The 17,372-nt window shown below is 48.0% G+C and overlaps 1 long non-coding RNA gene across 4 annotated transcripts; it reads right to left on the minus strand.

Moving 5' to 3' along the window:
* Positions 1-2,697: 2,697 nt before the first annotated feature.
* LOC118155677 lies at positions 2,698-7,492 on the minus strand. Of its 4 annotated transcripts, none has more exons than XR_004745958.1 (4): positions 6,975-7,492; positions 5,153-6,194; positions 4,853-4,971; positions 2,698-3,974 (listed from the first exon to the last, which is right to left on the minus strand). It is a non-coding gene; the product is annotated as an uncharacterized LOC118155677 (long non-coding RNA). The 4 variants fall into 4 exon arrangements; XR_004745957.1 differs by having other exon boundaries at positions 4,734-4,971; XR_004745959.1 differs by lacking the exon at positions 2,698-3,974 and having other exon boundaries at positions 4,529-4,971; positions 6,975-7,035; positions 7,102-7,492.
* Between the last annotated feature and the right edge of the window lie 9,880 nt (positions 7,493-17,372).

Here is a 17,372-nt window from a genome sequence, read left to right on the forward strand (position 1 = left end):
GGGCAGCATTGCCACCAAAGGCTCTGTGTCATGAAACTGCAGCCCAAGTAATTATGCTTTTGTCAGCACTTCTCTTGATTTCATGGATTAGCACAAGGAAGACAGGCCATACTAGAAAGATCAAGGGCTGTGATGATTAAGGAGTTAATTAGGGAAGTCTGAAGTTCTCGGTAGCTTCCTGGCTCCTGCTAGACCGACGGCTGCTGTAGGGACGTGAGAAGGGCTGTGTGGAGAAGGCCAGGAGGTGAAGCTGGGTGTGAAACCAGTGCCCTGCTAATGTTGGGGCACTCAGGGCCCAGGAAGAGCTGCTAGGAAAGTCCAAGCCTGTGCCTGGGAGAGAGGCTGCGCTCCTCTGACAGCCCTCCTGCTTCACCCTGCCGACTCAGCCGTCCTGTTTATGCATTCCTGGGAGCATTTATCCTGCTCTGCAAGGGCTTGGGTGGCTTCTTATCAAACTAATTTCCCATCTTTCAGAAACTGTTGTTCATCAGTAATGCAGAAAAGTTTCCCATGCGCTACGGCCTTGCAAAAGGAATTGGTGCTGACAGCAGGAAATGCCACATACTGTTCCCTTCCCAGGAAGATGGTGTGTCTCCCCACTGCCAGTTTTCAAACACATTTTCATTTCTCAAGTGAAGTGTTGCAGCAGGAAGATGCAGGCCGAGCTCAGAAATCAGTGTTTGCTGATACATGTGCTGCTCCTCTGGGAACTTGTTGGTATGAACCAGCACGATGATGAATAGGGGGAATGATGTACGGTTGGTTTTGTAGAAAGCAGTTCTGTTGTGATATTATTTATGCAGCACCATACAATCGTAAAAATGACTTGTCCCTGCAAAAAAGTATTTTGGCATATAGTTTAATTGTACTCAGCATGCAGATGTGTGCAATTACTGCCCGGACCAGAATCAACAACACAAAAGTCTCTGTTTATTGCTAGCCTGTTATGGTGGAGGCTAAACTATTTGCTCTCCCAATTTATTTATAAACATCCTTGATCCTTCTTGCTAGAAGAGGGATAAAGTTCTTACTTGACATAAGTGTTCTGCATTACTCCATCTTCATTTTCTTTACACAGTGCCAGGCTTCCATCCTACATGCACGCTGCAAACATAAAATAACTCCCAGCCCGACTCCTCCGTCCCCGCTGGGTTAACTACACAAAATTGCTGCTAAGTGGTAAGCAGCCAAAAAGTGCTTTAACCCTTCTAGAGAAGGCCCATATCGGTATTCCTTTTGAAAGAACATTGTTATTTCTAAATAAATCACTGTACTTTTGTTAAATGCTTTATGAATGTAATGTCAATTACAGAAGATTTTTTTTTTTTTTTTACATGTAGCTTAAACCATTAAAGAGGCACTGAGTGATGCAGAAAATACTGCACGTGGCTTTGCCATTTTCATGGAGGAAGCATGTGGCAAAACAGTATCTTTTCTTACTGTTTTAAAAAGTATAACATTTTGGTTTTAGGGGTTTTCTCTCTGGAAGAACAGCCCAACACAGAAGCTTTGAATTTGCAGAGAGATGCTCTGTCAGACTGGTTAAGTGCCCTCTCATTTGTGAAATATGTTTCCTTTTCAGAAAAAAAAAAAAAAAAAAAAAAAAAAAAAAAAAAAAAAAGAGAGAGAGAAAGAAACATCTCCAAGACAGATGTGTGCTTCAGTGTGCTGTTGATAGTCTGGCTGCCATACAGCGGTATATGTAGTCTGTGAAGCATCACAGGAAGATTTCCTTTTTCCCTTCAAGAACTTAATCTCTGTAAAATCAACCTTCAGTAGCAAATGAAATTTTGTGGTACTTGTCTGCAGATTGCCCAGAAAGACTGTCAGAAGAGCTTTTGTGAAGATTTTCATTTTGAGACTTCTTGCGCTTCTGCTTTTTTCAGAATATCTTTTGTTAAATTTTTTGCACTTTCTGAATTTTGGTGCTTCTTCCTCTAGCATCATCCACGTTCCCAAAAGGCAGTGTGTAAGCACAGGCATGTTACTTGGCAGTGACAGGGATTACCACCTGCCCAGCTCTTTTCAGATCTCCTGCTGGTCATTGCTGGGGCAATCAGGTAAAAACGAAGTCTAAATTTTAATTTAGGGCCCCCCCTTGCACCATCCCCAAATCCAGCAGGACCCTCTCCACCCAGACAAGCAGCGCCCTTCGTGGGGGTCCTGCGCAGGGCCGTGGCAGAGGGCACGAGGGGACGGGGTGGAGGGCGGCCCGGGGAGGGACAGCGGGGGGGAGAAGTCGTTCCTGTACTTGAGCTGGGCCTGGCTGCAGCTTATTTTCGAGTAGCAGCCCGCTGTTCGCCTTTGTTGTGCAGCCAGGCAGGCTGGGCCGGCCAAGCCACAGCAGAAGAGTGAACTTTGCTCGTTCTCGTTTTGGGGGGAATTAGCTGAAAAGCCTTCCTGGCTATATAAGTGCTTTATTGTTAAGTTGGGGAGGCGGGATGGGGAAACATTGTGTTAGGAGTCAGATCAACTCAATACTAGTCAAATGCTTTAGCTGAAGTAACTAAAATGCCAAAAGGGACCTATCATTATCTGCTGTGAATCCCCGAAAGTAAGGATAGTTACTCTTAGGATGCTGTTAGCAGGTCGGGTCGCAGGGATGTTAGTCAGCTCAACAAACACGTGTTCTGAATGTAGGAGCCATTGCGACAGAAATAATGCTGTCAATATGTGGGGAAAAAAAAAATGCACCTTACATCCTTAACCATTTAATTCTCTTACAGAATTTTCAGAAACAGATTTTTCTTCTCACCGAGCCTGTAGCTGGGCTGCATGGCATGTAAGCTGCTGTGCTGGCTGAAAACGTTTTGATCTCAGAGGTTCCCTTTGTCTCCCAGCTGGCCTTTGAGTGCCGTGGAGCAAAGCCACAGAAACATATCAAAAGCAAAGAAGGGTTTGAAGTGCTGAGTGCAACCACCGGTAAAACAAAAAGCACACAAAACCTGGGAAAATCCAGGGAGATTTCCTATAACGAATTGCACAAACCAAACACCCTCTGGCTAAGGAAGCGTCTGCTGTGCTGGTGAGTTACGAATCCACAAGCTTCACAGCAAAGGTACTGCGCTAACTTCTGGTAATGAGTACAAACCTGAGTATAATCGCTGGGAAATGCAGCCGGTGTTTAAAAACAAACAAGAGGCAGGAGTGGAAGACAGGCTCTCTCCTCGCCCTTTGCAGGACCTGCCTGGACTGGCTCCCTGTGGGGCAGCCGGGGAAGCAGGGACCCGGTCCCCACATGATCCTCACATGATCCCGATCCTGATTCTGATCCTTATCCCAACCCAGTTCTGGTCCCAGCTGCTACCCCCCATGCTTCATGCTGGGCCCCAGGCCTGCTGCCACACACATCCTCATTATTCCTGTTATCCCCTGGGTTTTCCAAAAAACTCCCACATTCTGAGCACTTTGTTTCATTCACTGAAGAGACTTCCCCTTCCCAGCAATTTACTGGCTGTGCCCACATCTCCCTAGGGTTTGCCCTCCAGGATGGTGCCTGCAGTTCTTGTCCCCAAAATAGTCCTGTAGACGCTTGCCTAGACCCTGCAAGGGCGCCGTGTCCTTCCCCCCCTCGCAGTGACATGACACGAAGTTTAAGGAACATTATTTTTGTTTCCTTCTTCATCTCTCATAATGACTCACACAGTCCCTCTGTCTATAGGCACTGCATTTTTCTTCCCCTAAATAGGACATGCCTGACAACCCTTTTCCTTCTGACGGCAGACGACTGTGCTCAGCAGCAATCTGTCATCCGCTGCTTCGGGCAGCGGGCCTGGAGAAGTGCTCTTGCACACTTGCTGAGAGCAGGGCTGGTGGCGTGCCACTGCTGGGCCCTATCCGACACGGGGTCTGTCACCAGCGCAGAGCCCTTCTGCACCTGCACGTTTCTGGTCTGTCTGGGACGTGCTGGCCTGGCCGTGGAGGAGCAGGGCTTGCAGGAGACACTGCGTTCAGACCTGCCAGCAGCAGTGGGTCTGTCAGGGAGAAGCCATTAGTTTGGACAGGAAACGCGGCACAAGAGCCAAGTGATGTGCCAAACTATGTGGGAATTCTCCGCAGCAGACCCTAGGAATGAACCTCACCCCTGAGTATGGCTGTAATGGCAGAAACCATGGAGGGAATAAACATCAAATGTGACCTCACTTGAACATGTCTATGGTATAAAGAAATAATTTCTACCCACCTTTCCAACTCCGTTGCCTCTCGCACAAACACGGCGGAAAGCTGTGCTATGCATTACCCTCTAAAAATTCTGCAGCTACCCATCTACCTGACAGGACACCTACAGACCCGCCTGCCTGTCTTTATGCACTAAGGTTTCTGCAGGGCTAAGACTCTCTCTCACAAAGTATTATACATATTTGGTAGATTGAAAAATGTATGTTCACAGAGATCTGATCACAAAAGGAAAGCATCTGGATATTAGGTATGGGTTAAGTAATACTTCCGCCCTCCCCCCCCCCCCCCCCCGCAAATAATTTTTACTAGATCTACAGCATCTGATTTTCAATTTATTTATTTATTTATTTTTTCTTTACTATGTAATATATTTAACTGAGAACAAAATGTACCTCAGGCTGCCTGCCCTTATTAAAAATCAGTAGATTTTTCACCCACTCTTCTCCCTTTGCTTATCTGTAGAGCAGATGCAGATCTCTTTGCTTAAATCAAGGCTTATGATTCACTGGCACATCAAAAGAGCAGCCCCAGTCGTGTCACTTTTATTATTGCACCTTGTCTGTGTGATCTCCACTGCATCCATGGCGCAAAAGGAGGTCCCTTTATTGCTTCCCTTCCTTTCCTTCTGCTCTTCGTGGAATCTGAGCTAGCAATCAGAATAATAATGATTTACCTCCAAGGGAATGTGAATGCAAGCCAAGTTCTTCTGGTAGGCAGGGAAATCAGTTTGGTATTGTTTACCCATCCCCTGTGGATTCACCAGATGGCATCAGACAGCATTATTTGGAGCCCCTGCTCAAAAGAGAGAGGCAAGGCTTGAGCAGCAAGAACTGACAATGAGAACTTAGCAGGAACGGTTCTGATCTTTTCATTATTAATTATTTAATTATTATTATTATTATTTTTTAGGACACGGCTTGTCTTTTATCCCGATAGTAAAGCACACAAGGAAACAAAACATATTGTAACACACCTGGACTCCTACCGTGTTGAACAGACCGCTTTTAACACCGTCATTTGTGAATGATTTTGGCTACTCCTCTAATAGCCGCTTCCCCCGGGGAGGATGATCTCCCTGGGCTGGGGTGAAGGTCCTGAGCAGGTCAGCAGAGGGGAGGCAATGGGAAATGAGGCATTGCAGCTGTTTCCTTCAAAGCTAGCTCTGCGTGAACTCAGTAAATAGAGGATTTAGGTTTCTGTTCTTTAAATATCCCAGGCATAAATTATTCACTCAAAATACATTTGTCAAAGAACAGAAGCACTAGGAAAACAGAAATGGAAAGCCTTAGCAGAGCCTGAACCAGCCGCAGCTTCACTGACCGCAGCACAAAGCACTCAGTATAGCCTGGCTGCCCTGCCCCGAGGGACAGAGGAGATGATCTAATCATTCTTTTCCATCTCGTTTCTGTGACTCTATGATTTGAATTGTTTTCGGTCCAGATACTAAACCGACGTAACTTTGCTCTGCTTTCCTGCAGTGAATACTGCCGCATTGATCTAAAGCCGCTGAGTTTCTGGCCTTTGAAGACTGCTTTAACCTTCACAATATTGATCTCTCTTTTTATGTTCCCCAGTGCTGGAAACAAGCCCCTCGGTCAGATCCCCAGTAGTGCAATGTGCAAAAAAGCACGGTGGTGCCCTGGTTCCTGAATGCGGGCAGCCACAGAGGTGAGAAGTTCAGCGGGCTTTGCTGCAGCACTGATCACCCCAGAAGATCGCACGGCGGTGACTTTTGCTGGTGGCACCCATCCCATCCTGCTGGGGGCGAGGGACCACGACTGGAGAGAACCTAATTACGTCCTCACTGTGGGGCCCCACAGTGCTTGGAGGAGCCACTGAGGGAGGGGGAGCTGCCGGCGGCCACGGGAGGTGCTGGAAGTTTCTGGCGACACAAGTCATGCAGGGGCTCATCCAGTGACACCGCCACGCAGATCAAAGGGGCTGCTCCAGGAGCCCCAGCCCATCCCCGGTCTTTCTGGCGACTTCAAAGAGTGCTGGCCCAGCCGGAGCAGTGTCTCTCGGGATGAAACACATCTCCCTATTTTTGCTAGCCCCGATACAGATCTACCGCTCTGGAAGCTGCTCATTAGGCTGATAAGAGCGCCTGTCGTTACGCCTCCCCACTCTGTCACGAGTGGCCGGTTTTCCAAGGGGAGCACATGCCTGCCTCTGGAGCTGCCCGAAGGAGCCCGAGCTGTGTGTCTTGTGCCGTCAGCCCACGGCTCTCCGAGCGCACAGCGGTGATGGACAGCATGCCGTGCCAGCAAGAAGCGGGATCCAGCGCTGAGGGTCTACCTGCAGGATGCACCTGGCCCTCGTTTGTAGATGGTGAGCAGAGAAAAGGAGTTTTCTCTTGGTTTTAGTTCCAACTTACTCCTCACTGATGGCTTATAAGGCAGGTAAAAAAAAAAAAAAAAAAAAAAAAAAAAAAAAAAAGAAAGGAAAAGGAACATTTCATATGCACCATCCTCTTTTAGATGTATTTATGAGGTATACAGAGGCAAGCATTTACAATGAGAGCAGAACATACCTGGGTGCCAGGCAGAGGGTGTGAATTTTTTTCACACGCCATGCTTGTCCCACATGTCAGCATCCAGTTTTGATGTGTGGGACTGTAATGATGATCATTTTGGAAGAAGCCTAAGACCTCCAGCTGGACAGGACCTGAACACTCACCTTCTTTGTCCCCCTGCTGAAGCAGGACATTCCCCAGAGAGTCTTGCTCATCCTACTTTGACCTAAGGAAGAGGGCAGGGAAATCCCACGTTTCTCAAGGGTTTTTCCTTCTCCCTCACCTGATTATGTTTTTCCTGCATTTTCCTTCACGTGGGAACCTCTTGCCCAGGTCCACTTGTGCTGCTGACATTCAAGGTTGAGGCCAGCCCGCGGGTACTTGCTGCCAGGGGGTGGGGTGGGGGTTACCTGTGGGGCACCCCCGGGGCAGCAGCACATGGGTCCTGCCTCGCCAAGGGCCCTCTGTCTGAGCACTCTCCTGGAGGCCTGCCACAAAACAGCACGCACACTTCCCTCCTGTGCTTCCAAACACCCGTTTCTCACAGTTGCCCATGGTGCAGCGCTGCTGGGAACCTGGAAATACCTTCTCGCACCTATTCTGATGTGCCCCCTAGCAGAGGGAAGGCCAGAGAGGCAGGTAGCACAGGGACACTGTGCCAGCTGTGTGCTCCCCCAAAGTTCCCCGCCGCTTCTTTCTCGGCAGCCTTCCAAGCTGCTGTGAGCGATGCAAAGTGATCCTCTTTCCTGTGTGCTTTCATTTATTCTGGTTATACATTAGCTTGCAGCTAATCTCACTGTAATTTATCCACATCCCTGACTGAGGTTTTTTGCCCCCACTTTTACTGTTGTTACCGACAGCGGTGTCCCGTTGGCATCAGTTGCAGCTTGCATCAAGTACTCTTTATCCCAGCTGGACAAATAGAAAAGGATTGGGCAGCTAACTATTTGTTCAGTTATGCCCTCACCACTGAACAACTTCATGATAATTAAGAAAGTTAACATGGTCAAACAAGTATACTTTTAATATTTTGATTGTTGTCCATTAAATTGTCTTTCCTCCAAAGCCATACAATTAGCAGCATTTCTGCCTGTCTCCTGGCTCGGTGTGAGGACAGGAGTCGGGTCTCTCTCAGGGAGACAGTTACCCACAGGAGCTCAAAACGTACTTAGCATGCTGTACTGGTTGCCATTGCATGTGCATTATCACTTCCACGTTTGTTGGTAGGAATCAAGTCAGCAAATATATTGGAAAAGACAGCTTGACATTACTATTTTCTTATGGTAACACTTAGTTCTGTGCTCTTCTCAAACATTTCAAACCCACGGGTGGAAGCTCTGCCAGGGGTCAGTGGTGGCCAGTACTCCCTTAATGCAGGACCCCCACGACCTTTCCCATAATAAGATATATCGTTATACACTTACTTCATTTATGTCTAAAGTCTGGAGACTTTTAGTTTTGTAACAGCTGTGACAACTTTTAATTATGTCTTCTAAAAGTGTTACTTATTTGTTTGTATACCCATGACTGTGGAAAGCCTTGCTAACATAGTCAATAATCTGATCATCAGCAAAAAAAAGTTAATATCCAAGCCAGAAATCAGGAGCAGCAACCCTACTTGTCAGGTCGGGGTGGTGGTTTCAGGATCACCTTAATTATTTCAAGTCCAATCTGAAAAGTCTGAGGATTTTCAGCTTACATTATAATCGCTGAGAAATAAGTGCTCAGGGCTGTGCAAGAGTGGGCCTGAGAAAAGAACAATTTCAAGTGTTGGATGCCAAGTTCATCGCTACAATGGCTCATCTGGAACTGAACCTGCTCGTTACCATGCATTGGTTTGGCTCCAAGGCAGCAAAGCAAGAGAGCTTGTCAAGACAAAGGTACACCAACGTGCTGTGTGAGAGAGGCCAAAGTACAAGTTAAAACACATCTTTCCGACTGCCAGGAGCGCTGTGTAATTATTTGAGAGTGCTGTTGTGCAGTGTCTCACTAAACAGGTCTCTTTCATTTTACCTATTAAATACGGCGAGTCCCATGACTGGGCTGCTTGCTGCTTCATAAAATGCAAGGCCTGTTTGTGAAATCTGATTTCTCCTCTCCTCGCCTCCAGACCATGTCCTTTTCATGTTCTGAAGCAATCATATGTAGCTAATCCTGCACTATTTGTAATTACTGAGTGCCCAGCTCCTGTCAAGTTATCCGCTCCGAATGCAGCACATGCAGCCGGCATCCCAGGCTGTTCATGGGACATGTCAGCAGACAGGGCCGTGTGGCTCTCCGAGGCATCCCCACGGTCTGCGTGACAGCAGTTGCGTGCACCTGGAGGACAGGCGGCCCTTTCAGAGCGGGGAGCAGGCTGCAGCCGTTCTCCAAGCGTGTCTAGGACAGACACTTCCCTTTTTATACAGACGGGTTTTTTTCCCCTCTTCCCCAATTTTTGCTCTTGCAAAGAGTTGACATGACTGGGATGAAAAAGCAATTATCTGCACCAAAAGTCTTTTGGCATCAATATCTAAGTCAGAGCAGGAAGAGAAGGAATTCAAGGAGGGGTGGGGGCGTAGGGGGCATACCTCTAGCCCACTGGGAAGGGAACTGTATGGATCTGTGTCCTGGTTTTGTGCTTAACAGCCTTCATACCATACACAGAAATGTTCTCTGCAGCAAGGTCAAGAACTCAGGCTTCCAGTCTCCCAGATTTTATTCCCAGGTTTTGCTCTTGCATTGCTCTCTATCCTGTAAATGATCCCGCTGTGGCACTGGAAGGCACGAGGATGAGACATTTTTCAGAAGAGGATTTTGGATGGTGGGTTCTGGCAGCCCTGACCCAGAGCAGCCTCTGCATGGGATGGCATTTCCCCCGTGCTTGGTGCTTACTTTTTGTGGCACAGAGATGCGGGCGTTTTGTCTTGCCAGTCTGAGTGCCAAGGACTTCCAGCTCACTGTGTCAGCAGCCCCAGTATATAACATAATGTTATTTATCGATCCTCATCCAAGGATCAAGTGTTCAAAAATCCATTGCAGCACTTAACTTCTGCGCACGTCTCTTCTGAACCTAGCCCACAGCCTGGTCTTTGGAAATTTACAGGTTGCAGAGAATGATTTCATTTATTATGTAAATGATTAAATAAAGCATGAAATGATCCCTACAGTTACAGCTGTTTGGTAAACATACCTGATTTGAAATGCACTTGGGAAAACTCTTGTTTTCCTGTAGGTGCCAATTTTGCAGTCTGCATAGGATTAGGTAATGGCAAAGCACTCAGCTCAGCAGAACCAAGTGCTGAGAGTATTCCCAGAAGTACAGCTCTGCTGGGGTCCAGGGCTGTGCATCGCTGCCACGGAGGGAAGATTGTGCCCTGTTCAGACAGTTTCAACCAAAAAGTGTTTATAAAGTTTGATGTATAATTCTTAATAGTCCACTAACGTTCCTCCTAGTTACACCACTGAAGCATGAATGCGTATCAAGAACATCATTTCCAATTTACATCAACGTGAGGAAGGGAAAACTTGCCCTCAAAGCTATGTGTTCCTAGCCTTAAGTATTTGTACTTTTCTGTCCTGCTTAAATGTTTCAGGCATTTGAAGAAAACTTTCATTTGCCCTGTTACTTCATTTCTGGTGTTCTCTGGCAAAGCTTGGCCTCAGTGTACAAAGGTAAGCTCTCCTTAACCCATATTTTAGGAATGGGGAGGCCCGTTTCTCCCAAACACTGACAGTGTCACACCTGCAGTGTTGGCTATGGTCGCTAGCACCATCCCCAGGGCCTGCAGGGATATGTAGCACGCCGAGCTGCAGCACTCCATCTGCTTGTGAGAGCGAGGGTGATGGCAGCGTCGGATGCGGCACCTCCAGGAGCATCGGCTGCAGGCACCACCAACTAAGCTGCTTTCGTGCCGTATGGGAGGTGAGCTGTCTGCAGGTTGCTCCCTGGAAGCAAGCACATCTCACCACCATCAGCTGCTCGGCCTGTGTGCGCCAGCAATACGGTGCCGTTCTCCTACCAGGCCCAGCCTCAGGATTATTGTGCTACAAACCACGTTGAAAATGTGCCTCAGCAGGCCTGACATGAGTGCAACCAACAGTAAAAGCTTCTCTGTCTTCTGCAAGTAAGCTCGGTGCAATGATAGCCAGATGCTACTGGAAAATCCATAGGTCTCCGCAGGGGTCTGCGTGGTTATTTAAACCCTCTCTGACAGACTACCTGTGTGTAAGAACACAGGCCTCCCAGAACTGAACGACAAGACAAGAACAACAATTAACTAACTGTGTTTTAAAAACCTGGTGATCTCTGCTTGCTGTCCACCCACCCACATGGTCAGGAACTGCTGACCGGAGAACAGCAGTTCATGAGTTCATCAGTTTCCGAACATACCACCACTTCTGCAGGTAGGCTGGTGGCCAGGATGTCTGACGAGAAGGCAGCTGGCTCCATCACTGCCTGCTGAACAACCCGGGACCTTCTGACCTCTCTGTGGTGAGGACTGTCCCTCTGCTAAACACATCACCACAGCTCTGACCTCCTTGGTAAAGGCCATCCACACCTGCTGGAGAAGACCGCTGTTGAAGCTGGGGGGAAATGGTTACCGTCTGACAGCAATGGTGCTTCTTTGCAGCTTTGGAGAATCATTTTCAGCTAGAAAACCCCTTCTCTCCCACAAGAAGCATGTCTACATCTTGGTGACAGAAGCTGGGTGTATTCGAGGGCAAAACTAGTTTTGTCACGGGCCTGATACAAGTTCATCTTTTTAAAAACAAATGTTTGGGGGAATCAGCACTTCTGGGAAAGCAGGGACCACAGACATGCCAGAAATGAGGAAGAAGTGTCAAGTCCAGTTTGGGTATGCCTTGGAGCCCACTTTCCCACATGCTCCACAGTGCTGGTGTGCAGCTTTCTGTCTGTCTCTCTGCATTGCCTGCCTCTGTCTCCGACCATTTTGGTCTGGTTGACCAAGGGAAAGGCTCAGCTGCAGGCAGGTGGAACCAGGTGAGCTCCTCAGGGCAGCTCCACCAAGCCCAGCTGGGGCTGGCTGCCACCCAGGGAGAGCAAATCCTCTGGGGCAGGGGCTGTTCATCCTGGAGAGGGGGAGGCTCAGGGGGTCTCATCAATGTCTGTAAATACCTGATGGGAGGGTGCAAAGAGCAGGGAGTCTCTTTTCAGTGGGTCCTAGTGACAGGACTAGAGTTGAAGGACACCAGCTGGACCACAGGATGTTTCCTGATGTTCCCTCTGAACATCAGGAGACAGTTTTTCACTGTGTGGGTGACCCAGCACTGGCACAGGTCACCAAGAAATGTGGTGGCATCTTCCCCTTGGAGATCTTCAAAAGCTGGCTGAATATCTTCCTGGACAACCTGCTCTGAGTGTCCCTGATTGAGCAGGGGGAGTTGATGGGATGGCCTCCAGAGGTCTCTGCCAACCTTAACCACTCTGTGAGCCTGATTCTCTGACCATGCTTCCCTCTTAATGTAGCGTTCAGTGCAGTGCCCTCCACATCCTGCTAGCTCCTGGTGGGGACAGCAAAGTAATAATAGAATGGTTTGTGTTGGAAGGGACCTTAAAGATAATCTAGTTCCAACCCAGATGACACCTCCCACCAGATGAGGCTGCTCAAAACCCCATACAGCCTGGCCTTGAACACCTCCAGGGATGGGGCATCCACAGCTTCTCTGGGCAATTTGTGCCAGTGCCTCACCACCCTCATAATTAAGAATTTCACAGAATCACAGAATCACAGAACTGTAGGGCTTGGAAGGGACCTCGAAAGATCATTGGGTCCAACCCCCCTGCCAAAGCAGGTTCCTCAGAGCAGGCTGCCCAGGTAGGCATCCAGACGGGCCTTGAATATCTCCAGAGAAGGAGACTCCACAACCTCTCTAGGCAGCCTGCTCCAGTGCTCCGTCACTCTCACCATGAAGAAGTTATTTCACATGTCGGTGTGGAACTTCCTATCTAGGATCTTTCCTGTGTGGATCTTTCTATCTAGCGGCCATTGCCCCTTGTCCTATCCCTACAAAGCACTGAGAAGAGGTTAGCTACATCCTTCTGTCTCCCACCCCTCAGATATTTGTACACATTTCCTCTGAATATCTAATCTAAATCTACCCACTTCTAGGTTAAAGCCGTTACTCCTTGTCCTATCACTTCAAACCCTGACAAAGAGTTCCTCTCTTGCTTTCTAGTTGGCTCCCTTTAGGTACTGGAAGATTGCTATAAGACCTCCGTGTTGGTGAGAATGAGGTCCAGCCTAGCAGCTCTTCTCGTTGACACCTCTACCACTTGGAGAAGGAAGCTGTCATCAACGCATCCCTGGAACCTCATGGATTGCCTATGTCCTGCTGTGCTGTCCCTCCAACAGATATTGGGGTGGTTGAAGCCCCCCATGAGTACCAGGGCTTGTGAACATGAGGCTCTTTCTATCTGTTTGTAGAGGGACTCCTTTGTGGCCTGTAGCAGACCCCCACGATAATGTCCCCTGTCCCTGGCCTCCCTGTAATCCAGACCCATCAGTTCGTAGTCAGCTCCTCACCCATCCCCAGGCAGAGTTGCATGCAGAGACTGGCCTGGGAGGGCCTCCAGCAAGCTAAGGGGAGGCAGAAACAGGGGAAGAAAAAGTGAAACCAGCCAGTTTGTAGCTGCAGGACTTCAAGGAGGCATTCTGCATGGCCTCAGCCCTGCCTGCATGCCCCAGGGCACCTGGCTGTGATGGGGAGGGACGCTGGTGGAGAAAAGGGATCAGAAACAGCTTCTCCCTGGAAAAGATGCATTTACCTCTGATTGATGTCTGAGAGGGATAAGAATATAGTGATGATTACTTTCTATTCCATTAGTGAGTGACTAGGGAGGTTATTAAATGGCAGATATTAAACTCAAACATTTAAAAATTTGCAGGATTGGATAACTTCCAGGAATTGGCCAAGGAGCTCTCTGAGCCATTAATGTGAAGAAGAAATTGAAAAGGTTGGAAAAAAGCCAATCTTTTAAAAGAGCAAATGGCATGACTGGTGTGCACTCGGGCCTGTGAACTTGACATCCATCACGGGGACAGAATTGGAGCGGCCGATACAGGTTGTAATTGGCAAGGGGCAAAAAGTCTCAGCCCCCACAGCACTAGTTAAAAATCAGATATATATAACCAGCACTATGCAGAGTGGCTGTAGCCCCTTGTGGAGTGAATGAAGAGCGGGGTGCCCGGGGGCCACAAAAAACACCTGTACGTGGGGAACTGCTGTCTGCAGGGGACATTCTGTGGCAGGCCTCGAGATGGAGGCCTCAAGAGTTTGGGCTTGCAGGGAGGCTGAGGGCAGTGGGGTGCTGGGGCTGGTGGCAGAGCCGTGCTCGCTGTGGCCAAGGCTGACCGTGCACAGGCTCTCCATGCCATGCCGTGTCGTGCCGTGATCTCTTACACGCACCTGCCAGCTCTCATGCGTGAAGCTGAGAGCTGGTGCATTTGGGTCCTGCCTCCCAGTGCCCCATAGGTAAGGCTGTGTCTCACGCGTTTTTGTGGCTGTGTATCTGCTCTTGCGTGTTAGTTGTTACTCTCTAGCTGGTGTGAATTGGCTGAAGGTATTTTAAGTTGGGCTGGGAGGGTAATTTGTTTGTTCCCATAACGCTGTTCCTGCAGTGGATTCCAGTGCAACAGTAAATTAAGAATCAAAGCTGAGCAACCCTGACTATTATGCCCCAGACAAGGTATGGCTGAGACTGCTGGTGGCTCACTTTTCATTTGCCTTTTGCTGTGTCATAAAAAGGTGATCACTCACTTCAAGGAACAGCACCGAGTTTGGGCTCTGGGTGGTTTGGTTACACACCCCTCTTTTTCTCAGAAGCTCTTTCACTCTTCTGCCATGTGCTTGTTTTCCTTGTCTCAAGCTGGCCCAAGCTGCTACAAAATGGTTAAGTCAGACTCTTGCAAACTATTTTCAGGTTTAGTGTATGTCCTTGGGCTGTCTGCAGTTCTAGTTTAACAAAATCATTCAAATTCATTACAAGAAGAAGAGCTGAAATGTTCCACGAAGGCTATTAAATCAGAGAGACAGTGAGCTCTGCTCATTGTGAAGCGACGCAAGGGGCCAGACTTCCAGCTCCAGGTTTCCTAAAATAAACTCAGCATCTTGTACGTTCCTCCTTGATGGCTGCAAGACTCCCAGGCAGGCAAAGCCAGCCCATGTGTGTACAGTGTCCATTTGGTGGGTTATCGGGGTGGCCGGGGAGTCATCACCTTGTCCATCAGCATGGGGACCCTGCAGTACACAAGCCTGCAGGCGGTGACGCTGGACGCAGGGTATGGGACAGCCAGCCACTGCCTTCTCCCCCAGCACCTCCCCAGCACCCAGCACTGCCTAAAACTTCAACAAAGCAGCTCCCTCCTGCAGCTCGGCCATGAAAGGGCCTTTTCCAGGTGACACAAATCCTCAGAAGTCCCCCAAATTATTGTGAGGTTCTGCTCTTTCTGCACTAGGAATGCAGCGCAAAAACACTGCAGGTTTTGGTGTGGCTGCAAACACGGTCTCAGCAATTAGCATTGATTTCTTGCAGCCGTCTGGAAGTTCCTTTATGGAATAATTTCCAGGCATGATATTGTGTTAATGGCATTATTTTGTGATCATGTGCCAGCCATGTGCCAGAGGCCCTGCATGCTGCCAGCAGGGCTGTGCGCGGACTCTGGTTCATGCTGCATGTAGAATAAATGTCAGGGCTCAGGCCGTGCTCTGTCATACGGACAGGGCTATGCTGTGCAAAGGGCGGCTGCAAGTCTGCACACGGACAGCCTAAAATGCTTCGTTTCTGTTTCGTTGCTCAAGACCTCTGAATGAGAAAGCAGAACATAAATCTTCACACGAGACATTTTTTTTTTTTTTTCCTTTGGTCGTGCCACAAGCTTCATTCTTGATTTCCTGAGTGCTGATGTAAGGTCTGTTTCTTGCAAGTGTGCTGTTTACAGTGTGTCAACCAGCTGTGCAGACAGGACCACAGATGTGCAGGCGATGATGTTTGCCACGGAAATCAGGGGGAAGCGTATGAGTGTGTTTCTCCAGGGAGCTGAGAGACTCTAGCGAGAGCTCAGTGACCCCTGGAAGAGGCTGGGGCCTCTGCATGTGCAGGCCAAGCTGCTGCGAGCAGAGACGGAAGGAAATGAGGGAGCCCCAGGGGATCCAGCAGGCTGCAGGGGCAGGGTGCCCCAGTCACACCACGTGAAACTGATTTTTTTCCTCCTTTCATTTCAGGTACTGCAGATGTTCCTTTCCTGTGTTTCTGCTCCTGGAAAAAGAGCAATGTGTGAAACCTTCAGCTTAATAATTATCTTCATCATCATCATCTAACTGTTGTGTAAAATAACAAATATTTATTCAGCTTTTACTATAGTATAATTTTAACCAGACTTTGCGCTTGCAAATGAATGAGGCAGTGGGATCTTTCAGACATTTTACAAGCACAGATGCAATGATAACATCTAATTGCAGGGATCTGAGACTGTCTGACTGCAGATGGGATGCTATTAACCTCTTTATATCTGTTACAGATGTGTTAGAAAATTTCTAAGGCAGTGCAAAGCACTCTCCAAACCTGTGTGGTAGAACAAATGCTTGGGTCCTGACTCTGCAAGAATTTAATACGTGCTTAGGCTGATGCATTGCAAACAGTCCTGTTGCAACAGTACTTTCAAGGTACTTTCTTATATATAACTCACCTTATAAAAATAAATTATTGAAGGAGTATCCTGAAGAGTAACCACAGCTTTCATGTACCTCATTTCAATATGAGCAATACTTCAGGTACCAGAACACTAACTGCATTCAAATCCGTGTCATGACAGCAGGATACTGTATGAACAGGCTGATGTTGTCTGATGCATCATTTACTGCCATAGCAGTCAATTGTTCTTTCCTTCCGAGTTATGCTTCCTGATTACTTTCGAATTTCAAAAGCAATACTTTCTATAGGTGGCTGCCAGAGGTATTCTCGGCACAGGCATTGCTCTCTCTGACAGCCAAGGGCTTTCTAGGCGAAACACGGAAATTGTTTCACTATTTCCTTCTGTTTCTCTGAAGCAGCATTACTAGGCTCAGGTACGCAAGATCTATCCTATTCTGACTGCTTTGTATGCAGCTGGTAAATTAGTAAGAATTAAAGAGAAAGGTGGGTAATTCATATTTAATATCAGAAAGTGATGACAAAAGGAGCTCTGGAAAGTTTTTAGGTGTGCTTAGCAAAGCAGTGAAACAGTGACCAATAGCTGCAAGTTTGGTCTTGCTGTACAGTGAGACATGATGACCCATCTGGTTGTGACTGTGAGGGAAAACCCAGTGCTAATAGCCAGATTTCCACAGGATTCAAAAACTGGTAAAGAAGCTGAGTTTAGGAAACCTGAAAGAGTGTAATCCATGGCTGACACCTTGTGAGCAGTGCTGTTGGAGCTACTTCCAAGTTATTTATTCACACACAAGCTAGCACAGGCACAGCAGTTGTTCCAGGACTGGTGCTTTTTCTTAACAGCTCACACAAGAAAATACACCGAAAATCAGAAAGCAGCAAACACTGCCCTGCTGCCTGTCAGGGCACTGGGCCAAAGCCATGGCCCTGACTTTGTGGTCGTGTTGGCTTCCCTCCTGCTGATGGATTGCCAGACTGCCAAGCAGAGAAAAAGAAAATTAAGACACCCCAAACTCAAGTCTTTCTGAA

The sequence above is a fragment of the Oxyura jamaicensis genome, chromosome Z, assembly GCF_011077185.1.
Source record: "Oxyura jamaicensis isolate SHBP4307 breed ruddy duck chromosome Z, BPBGC_Ojam_1.0, whole genome shotgun sequence".
Lineage (NCBI taxonomy): Eukaryota > Metazoa > Chordata > Aves > Anseriformes > Anatidae > Oxyura > Oxyura jamaicensis.